Here is a 10,057-nt window from a genome sequence, read left to right as displayed (position 1 = left end):
TGTTGGTTTCACAGAAAATCCCAATAAAATACAATTACGTTTGAGAGTAATGTGAAAAAATGTGGAAAAGTTCACGGGTATGAGTACTTTTTCAAGGTACTGTAATCCCATCTTGTGTGATACTGTCTGCTGAACTATGTATCTAGTCCTATCATTTGTGATATTTTCTGCTGAGCTGTGTATCTAATCCTCTGTGTAATACCGACTGCTGAGCCGTGTATCTAATCCTATCTTGTGAGATACCGTCTGCTGAGCCGTGTATCTAATCCTCTCCTGTGTGATACTGACTGCTGAGCTGTGTATCTAATCCTCTCCTGTGTGATACTGACTGCTGAGCTGTGTATCTAATCCTCTCCTGTGTGATACTGACTGCTGAGCCGTGTATCTAATCCTCTCCTGTGTGATACTGTCTGCTGAGCTGTGTATCTAATCCTCTGTGTGATACCGACTGCTGAGCCGTGTATCTAATCCTATCTTGTGAGATACCGTCTGCTGAGCCGTGTATCTAATCCTCTCCTGTGTGATACTGACTGCTGAGCTGTGTATCTAATCCTCTCCTGTGTGATACTGACTGCTGAGCTGTGTATCTAATCCTCTCCTGTGTGATACTGACTGCTGAGCTGTGTATCTAATCCTATCCTGTGTGATACTGACTGCTGAGCTGTGTATCTAATCCTCTCCTGTGTGATACTGACTGCTGAGCTGTGTATCTAATCCTCTCCTGTGTGATACTGACTGCTGAGCTGTGTATCTAATCCTCTCCTGTGTGATACTGTCTACTGAGCCGTGTATTTAATCCTCTCCTGTGTGATACTGTCTGCTGAGCTGTGTATCTAATCCTATCGGGTATAATACTGTGGGCTGAGCACTTTATCTAATCCTTTCATGTATGATATCATGGGCGGAGCAGAGTATCTAATCCTTTCCTGTGTGATCCCGACTGCTGAGCTGTAGGAAGATGCATCAGAATAGTGGTCTCTCTTGCGTGTCCGGGCCGGAACTGTCGGAGCTGTCACCATTGTTGCCGGGGGAAGCACTTTCTTACCGGTATAGATCTTTGCACCTGACTGTTGGGGTCGGGTGTGATATAAGAGACTAAGCGCCTGGAAACAGGGCTTTTGGCGGGGACCCAGCGTGTGACAAAAGATGTTGACTCCCTCTCCGCTGACCAACGAAAATTGACAGGCCCGCATTGCACTCCTCCATCCCCCGCGCATACAGACTGTGCATCTCCTGAGACTAATCCCCCGTTACTCTCTGACCTTTACAGCACTAACCGGTCGGTTCAGCCAATACCTTCGGACACTCTTTGTAGCACTGCTCCGGCGCTGCACGTGTCTCTCAGCGGTGAGACTGCGGCCTCCACTTCGGGACTTTGTACATCATTAGTGGTGCCACGGACCTTCCCTCTATCTGCCCTCGTTCCAGGACCACAAGACCACACGCAGGAAGACCAGGATACTTTGTTGCCGTACCAAGACAGTGCTTCACTTTTCTTGAGGACCGGCTCAGAGACTTCTCGCGTCACCTACGGCGCCATCGTGGGATTTTCCAGCCTCCAGTTTCCAGGAACCAGAGACTGATAAGTTAACTTGTTATTTGAGCCTTGGTTATTTCTTTATTGCCGTATACACGTTGTGGGCCTGTTTACCGTTACCCTTTAGGCTATGTGCACACGTTGCAGATTTTCCTGCGGATTTTTCTGCACTAAAAACCGCAGCTCTTGGCAGAAAACGCAGGTGCGGTTTTTGGTGCGTTTTTTGATGCGGTTTTTAGTGCGGTTTTCTCTGCAGACGGATGGTAATGAGGGGTCAATGCCACCTTGCTATTGTAAGGTGGTATTAAGCCCAATTAATAATGGAGAGGCATCAATAAGACACCTATCAATTATTAATCCTATTAAAAAGATAAAAAAATATATATGGGGAACCCCCAAAAAATGACATAGGGTCCCCCTATATTTTTAGGCCAGAAAGGCTAGGCAGACAGCTGTGGGCCAATATTTGTGGCCTGGGAAGGGGTTAAAATACCCATGGCTGTTCCCAGGCCATGAATATTAAGCCCACAGGTGTCTGTGTAGCCTTTCTGGCTCTCAAATATAGGAAGAGCCCCCCCAAAAAAAGTGTTGGGGTCCCCCTATATTTTGAGGCCAGAAAGGCTACGCAGACAGCCTTGGGCTTATATTCATAGCCTAGGAAAGGGGCCATGGATATTCCCCTGCCCCTGGCTACAAATAGAAGCCCGCAGCCGCCCCAGAAAAGGCGCATCTAAAAGATGCGCCTATTCTGGCACTTAGCCACTCTCTTTCCACTCCCTGTAGCGGTGGGATATGGGGTAATGAGGGGTTAATGTCACCTTGCTATTGTAAGGTGGCATTAAGCCCGGTTAATAATGGAGAGGCGTCAATAAGACGCCTATCCATTATTAATCCTATGAAAGGGTTAAAAAAACCCACACACACTAGAAAAAATTATTTTAATGAAATAATGACACCCACTTTCTGACAAACCCTTTATTTATATGTGTTACTGCGCATGCGCTAGAGTTTACCGGCGTTCATTGACCCCGGTACTCTCGCTGTACGGCAGTGCTGCGTGGGAAAGTTCACAATGCCGTAAATAGAGACGCCGAAGCTGCTGAACTCCAGAACAGTACGAAAAACACTGCTAGGAGCGTCGCTCCTGGCAGTGTATCGCCGGAGAGCAGGCGATCGGCGTGGGACACTCGGTTTTGGATTCTGCGGACAGGGAGTATGGATTTGCTTTTTTTGGGGGATTTTTTTCTAGGGGCGAGGGCTTCGCGTACCTGTATGTGCTGTATGGTGAGTATATACTCTATGTTGTATGTACTGTGTGTCATGTATGTTACGTTTATTGTATGTGTATTGTATGTGTTATGTGTTTTGTGTTACTTACAATTGTGCTAAGTCGCCGGACACAGGGACAACTCTCCCATCCTAATACCGGATGGGAGTAGTAATCCTATACGGCGACTTAGCACAATTGGGTGACACTATCGTCGCATGGGGACACACACACACACAGACAGACACACACACAGACTTCACATACATACACATACATGCCTCCATGATGACAGCCACACTCCGCCCACGCACTTCCGCCCACGCACTTCCTCCTGCTTCCCCGCACTTTCTGCTGCAGCAGTTTCTACATCCAAAACCGCAGAAAACCCGCAGATATTTTTTCATCTGCGGGTTTTACTGCGGGTTTGACCCTCACAATGGAGTTCTGCAGAAAGAAGTGACATGCTGCGGAAAATAAACCGTTGCGTTTCTGCGCGTTTTTTTTCTGCAGCATGTACACAACGGTTTGCGGTTTCCATAGGTTTACATGTAAACGCAATGGAAACTGCAGTGGACCCGCAGCGGCAAAATCGCCGCGGTTCCGCTGTAAAAACCGCAACGTGTGAACATGGCCTTACTCCCTGCGTGCAGTATTTACTACTATGGTAATTATATACATAAAAACACGTTAACTCTTGCTCTATCTCCTGCTCGTCACTGCATCCCGAGTACCTGATAGAACCTCGCAGAGCTATGGTAGCTTGTGAAGGATCACCCTGTTCCTCCCACGTCACCAATCCGTGACGTCACTACCCAGGCACAGCTCTCCGGCGCCCCCTTTGTCTCTCACGTCAGTAAGGGAACTGCACCTAGAGCAAATGGCCGCCGGGTAGACTGCCCTGTTACCCACGCTGGGTATTCTAAGATTCGCAATCAGAGTAAAAGGATCAGCCCAAAATTAATTTATGATTTAATTGCCTTAAGGGCGCACTAGGTAATTACAAGAAATATACGATCACAATATATCAAGAGTTACAGTCAGAGTACAATATAACAAGAATAGTACAAGGCTTAAAGGTATACAGCTGGAGGTCAATTTACCAGGTTGAAGGTCGCTTGTGGAAGCCGGGGGGGGCTCAGCGTTCCGCAGGTCCACGATTTAGTTGCCGGGCAGCCCCCAGAAAGCGTGTACTTGCCCCCCTCTGGCTGGCATATGCCCTGTTCCTTAGTTCCTTAGGGTACCGTCTCACAGTGGCACTTTAGTCGCTACGACGGCGCGATCCGTGACGTTCCAGCGATATCCATACGATATCGCTGTGTCTGACACGCAGCAGCAATCAGGGACCCTGCTGAGAATCGTACGTCGTAGCAGATCGTTTGGAACTGTATTTCGTCGCTGGATCTCCCGCTGTCATCGCTGGATCGGTGTGTGTGACACCGACCCAGCAATGTGTTCGCTTGTAACCAGGGTAAACATCGGGTTACTAAGCGCAGGGCCGCGCTTAGTAACCCGATGTTTACCCTGGTTACCATCGTAAATGTAAAAAAAAAACAGTACATACTCACCTTCCGGTGTCTGTAACGTCCACCGCCTTCTGCTTCCCGCACTGACTGTGAGTGCCGGCCGTAAAGTAAAAGCACAGCACAGCGGTGACGTCACCGATGCGCTCTGCTTTTACTTTACGGCGGCACTCACAGTCAGTGCGGGAAGCAGACGGCGAGGGACGTGACACCGGAAGGTGAGCATGTACTGTTTGTTTTTTTTACATTTACGATAGTAACCAGGGTAAACATCGGGTTACTAAGCGCGGCCCTGCGCTTAGTAACCCGATGTTTACCCTGGTTACCCGGGGACTTCGGCATCGTTGGTCGCTGGAGAGCTGTCTGTGTGACAGCTCCCCAGCGACCACACGACTTATCAACGATCACGGCCAGGTCGTATCGCTGGTCGTGATCGTTGGTAAATCGTTTAGTGTAACGGTACCCTTAGTTAGTCATCTTCTTCTGAGTGTCAGTCACTCTCCAAGTGTCCCAGCTCTTAACCCTGCTGCGACCCTCCCCCTGTAGCTGGGTGGGCTTAGCAATCTCCACCCCTCTGCAACCCTGCAAGATTTATTCCAATATCTAATAAATGGGATAACTTCTCTCAGGATGATCGGATCAGTACACGGGCAGTACCAGCGCCTGTGGTTTGTTCTGCCAGTCGTACAGGGATCAAACCTGGACCCATTCGGTCCCTGTGTGAGGCTGATCTCTATATCTCGGGTTTCAGACCTCCCACAGACACGGAAGTCGCACTGTTAGATGCGCAATTTCTTTAGGGCGAGGGGGATATTTTTTATGAGCCACTACCTCGGATGACACGTCCATAATTCACGATTCCATGTTGGAGATGGTCCGACTGGACGGCCCTACTAGATGTGTATCCTGTGGCCGCTTGACATGCGTGCTTTAATTAAGCCCCTCCAAGCTCCCTGCTGGTGTGGCTTCCTCACTAGGCTTTGAAATGCTATCTGCCTGCCAAATTGTGCTCAGCTCATTAACATACTGAAAGTATTCATTAGAAAAGGTGGGGGCCAGGAGCACTCCTCTCTGCAGACCAGTGACAAGGAGACAAAATGGAGTCACGCCAATCTCTGTTAGTATGCCCGTCCAAGATGGCGGCTGTTCCCTCATCACACCTCCCTGCTTTAGAGGGCGCTAGGGGGCATCACATTCCTGTGTTCCCCATGCGCCCTTCCGCACCTTCTCCTTGCCGGGACAACCCATCAGCGTTACCATGGTCGCTTCCTCTCTCTCTCTGAGCCTGTCTCTGCCTCCTCCTCTCTCTGAGGCTGCCTCTGCCCCCTCTGTCTCTCTCCGAGGCTGTCTCTGCCCCCTCCTCCTTCTCTTTCTGAGGCCGTCTCTGCCCCCTCCTCTCTCTCTGAGGCTGTCTCTGCTTCCTCCTCTCTCTTTCTGAGGCTGTCTCTGCCTCCTCCTCTGTCTCTCTCTGAGGCTGTCTCTGCCCCTCCTCTCTCTGAGGCTGTCTCTGCCCTCTCCTCTCTCTACAGCTGTCTCTGCCCCCTCCGCTCTCTCTGAGGCTGTCTCTGCCCCCTCCTCTCTCTCTGAGGCTGTCTCTGCTTCCTCCTCTCTCTTTCTGAGGCTGTCTCTGCCTCCTCCTCTGTCTCTCTCTGAGGCTGTCTCTGCCCCTCCTCTCTCTGAGGCTGTCTCTGCCCCCTCCTCTCTCTGCAGCTGTCTCTGCCCCCTCCGCTCTCTCTGAGGCTGTCTCTGCCCCCTCCTCTCTCTCTGAGGTTGTCTCTGCCCCCTCCTCTCTCCCTGAGGCTGTCTTTGCCCCCTCCTCTCTCTCTGAGGCTGTCTATGCCCCCTCATCTCTCTCTCTGAGCGGATAGGGTACCACTAACTGTCGGACCCTGGGCCACGCCTCCGGTGAACCCTGCTGGACCGTTACCCGGTACAGCCGTCCCTGGTCCCAGACCACCCGCTCGCGGTCTGACTCCCCGGGAGGCTGTGCCGCCTGCTCCTTGAGAGCTTTCAGGCTAGCGTCAGCTTCCAACGCTGCCTGAAATCCCTGACTCGATGTGGCGAGAATGGACGACACTGCCACATCCACTGTCAGCTCCCCGGGATCTGTCTCCTGGCCGCTGTCTGACTCGGCTGCCACTTGGTCAGAGAGGGGGAAGCCGTCGGACCTCTGCAAGGCTCCTTGGGCTCCGGCACTCCCACTCCTGGTGACAGCGGCCACGACTGCTATGCCCACGGGTAGCGCCTGCTTCCCCCCCGACTCCTGACCAAGTCGCCAAGTCAGGCAGACTTCCCTGCCCTCCTGACATCCCGGGTGTGGGGAACTCCTGCCCTGGGGTCTTACCTGGTGGCTCCTTTCCCGGAACGCCCCCTCCCCCCATGGCCTGTTCCTCTTCCTGCAGGGGCCCTAGACTCAGCAGGCTGGATTCACTTAGGGGCCCTACACTGCCCATAGCAGCCCCTCCCTCCACCTCTGAGCTCTCCCCTACAGTCTCCTCACCTGTCCTCCCTGTGAGCCCTGTGTGTGTGGTGTCATTGTATGGAGTACCCTCAGGTTTCACTCCCTCCCCCACTGTTGGAGGCACATTCAACACATCAACATTCACAGTAGTCATGACATTCTTGGGGAGCCGAACTTGGGGGTTCAGTGGCCACATACTGAGACACTAGCCGCCCCAAATCGGTCCCAAGTAATACATTAGCAGGAATATTTGACGTTACTCCCACCTCCCGCACTCCCCTCCTGGCGCCCCAGTCCAAAAACACCTTGGTGACAGGCAGCGCCGGTTCCACGCCTACAATTCCGGAGACGGAAAGGGTTCTCCCCGGCACCAAGTCTTGAGGGGACACCACCTCAGGACGTACCAGGGTTCGTTCAGCGCCTGTGTCCCGCAGTCCCATGACCGCTGAGCGACCGATAGTGATGGGTTGGTAATTGTCCAGGGACCTCCCACCACTCCCTCCCACACATAAAACAGTGGACGGTTCCGGGGACAGGGATGGGGCCTTAAGACGCTGGGGACATACAGCCTTGAAGTGTCCCAGCTGGTTGCAGTGATGACGTCTGGGTTCTGCGCCTGGCCTGGAGAGGGCAGCAGGGGGGTACACCCCTTGCACTCTGGGGGCTGGGGAAACAGGGGCAGAATTGGGCTTACCCCCTCTCCAGGAGCTTTTGGCAGGCTTCTTCGGCTCAGGCGCCCTGTTATTGGCATACTCGTCTGCCAGGGCGGCTGTAGCAGAAGCCCCCTTCGGTTTCCGGTCACGGAGGAACTGCTGGAGGTCCTCTGGGCAGTTCCACAAGAACTGCTCCGTGACGAACAGTTCCTGGACCTCCTGGCAGGTGGTGAGCGCTAGACCCGAGGTACAGTGCTCTGCAGCTCTGAGCAACGCCCGCATGTGGTCGGTCCAGGTGTCCTTTGGGCCCCGCTGCAGGCTCCGGAACTTCTTGCGGTAGGACTCCGGGGTGAGGTTGCAGTGCTGGATCAGGGCCCGCTTGATGCTGCTGTAGTCCTGCTCTGCCCCGGCAGGTAAGTCCCCCAAAACTTCCAGGGACTTACCCCTCAAACGGGGGGTCAGGTATCTTGCCCATTGATCCGGGGCCAGTTGTTGTTGAAGGCAGGTCCTTTCAAAGGCCAGCAAGAAGGAATCCAGGTCTCCATCCTTCTCAAGCAGAGGGAAGTCCTCGGCCCGGACCTTGGAAGCCCTGGACTCTGGTGGTGCTGGGGCGTCCAGCGGGAGCCCTTGTTGAGCCATCTCCAGTCGGTGCTGGCGCTCTGCTGCTCTCTCTGCAGCTGCTTGCTCGGCTGCTCGCTCTGCAGCTTTCTCTGCTCACTCCGCCGCTTCACAGCGTTCTGCATGCTCGGCCTCCGCTGCTTTCTCTGCAGCTGCCATGAGTCTCATATAGGCGTCTTCATTACCCGCCTCGAGACGTGCCACTGCCGCTGCAACAAGGGCCTCTGATGTGGACAGGCTGGGGCGGGTAGGTGGTGGGTAGTCCCTTGCCGGACTAAGCACGGGTGGCTGGCTCCTTGGGGAGTCTGGGCTGAGCTCCCCCTCGCCTTGAACAGTATCGTCCACCACCACCTCCTTATTGGCCATAGCACTGGCCTACGCCCTCACTGCACTCCTGGTGCCCTCCGCCATCTTTGGAACCTCTGGTTACTGACACAGCTGTAACCCTGACCTTGCACACAACTTATTATATCTACACTCTGACCGTCTAGTGCTGGGCTGACCTTAAGACCCCAGCAGTGAAAGTAACCACTGGTAGTCTTTAGTGTCTGGGAGTAGGGGTCCAACGCACACTATTACTCTGATCCCACCTGCTGCCACCAATGTGAAGGAAGCCCCGTTCTTCCCACGTCACCAATCCGTGATGTCACTACACAGGCACAGCTCTCTGGCGCCCCCTTTGTCTCTCAGGTCAGTAAGGGAACTGCACCTAGAGCAAATGGCCGCCGGGGAGACTGCCCTGTTACCCACGCTGGGTATTCTAAGATTCGCAATCAGAGTAAAAGGATCAGCCCAAAATTAATTTATGATTTAATTGCCTTAAGGGTGCACTAGGTAATTACAAGAAATATACAATCACAATATAACAAGAGTTACAGTCAGAGTACAATATAACAATAATAATACAGGGCTTAAAGGTATACAGCTGGAGGTCAATTTACCAGGTTGAAAGTCGCTTGTGGAAGCCGGGGGGGCTCAGCGTTCCGCAGGTCCACGATTTAGTTGCCAGGCAGCCCCCAGAAAGCGTGCCCTTGCCCCCCTCTGGCTGGCATATGCCCTGTTCCTTAGTTAGTCATCTTCTTCTGAGTGTCAGTCACTCTCCAAGTGTCCCAGCTCTTAACCCTGCTGCGACCCTCCCCTGTAGCTGGGTGGGCTTAGCAATCTCCACCCCCCTGTAACCCTGCAAGATTTATTCCAATATGTAATAAATGGGATAACTGCTCTCAGGATGATCGGATCAGCACACGGGCAGTACCAGCGCCTGTGGTTTGTTCTGCCGGTCGTACAGGGATCAAACCTGGACCCATTCGGTCCCTGTGGGAGGCTGATCCCTATATCTCGGGTTTCAGACCTCCCACAGACACAGGAGTCGCACTATTAGATGCGCAATTTCTTTAGGACGAGGGGGATATTTTTTATGAGCCGGTACCTCGGATGACGCGTCCACAATTCACGATTCCATGTTGGAGACGGTCCGACTGGACGGCCCTACTAGATGTGTATCCTGTGGCCGCTTGACATGCGTGCTTTAATTAAGCCCCCAAGCACTTCCAAGCTCCCTGCTGGTGTGGCTTCCTCACTCAGGCTTTGAAATGCTATCTACCTGCCAAATTGTGCTCAGCTCATTAACATACTGAAAGGAACTTTATTAATTAGAAAAGGTGGGGGCCAGGAGCACTCCTCTCTGCAGACCAGTGACCAGGAGACAAAATGGAGTCACGCCAATCTCTGTTAGTATGCCCGTCCAAGATGGCGGCTGTTCCCTCATCACAAATTATATACATAAAAACCCGTTAACTCTTGCTCTACCTCCTGCTCGTCACTGCATCCCGAGTACCTGATAGAACCTCACAGAGCTATGGTAGCTAATCCTGGTGACATCTCTGGCTAACATATTTTATCACTATGACCTTCTTCTTGTACATAAAATATGTTTATGAGGTTTCATAACAGAGGAGTTATCGCTGGAGGTAATAGGAGGTAGATTGAGCAGTACAC

This window comes from Ranitomeya variabilis, chromosome 7 (genome assembly GCF_051348905.1).
Source record: "Ranitomeya variabilis isolate aRanVar5 chromosome 7, aRanVar5.hap1, whole genome shotgun sequence".
Taxonomy (NCBI): Eukaryota; Metazoa; Chordata; class Amphibia; order Anura; family Dendrobatidae; genus Ranitomeya; species Ranitomeya variabilis.
This window is presented reverse-complemented; position numbering follows the sequence as displayed.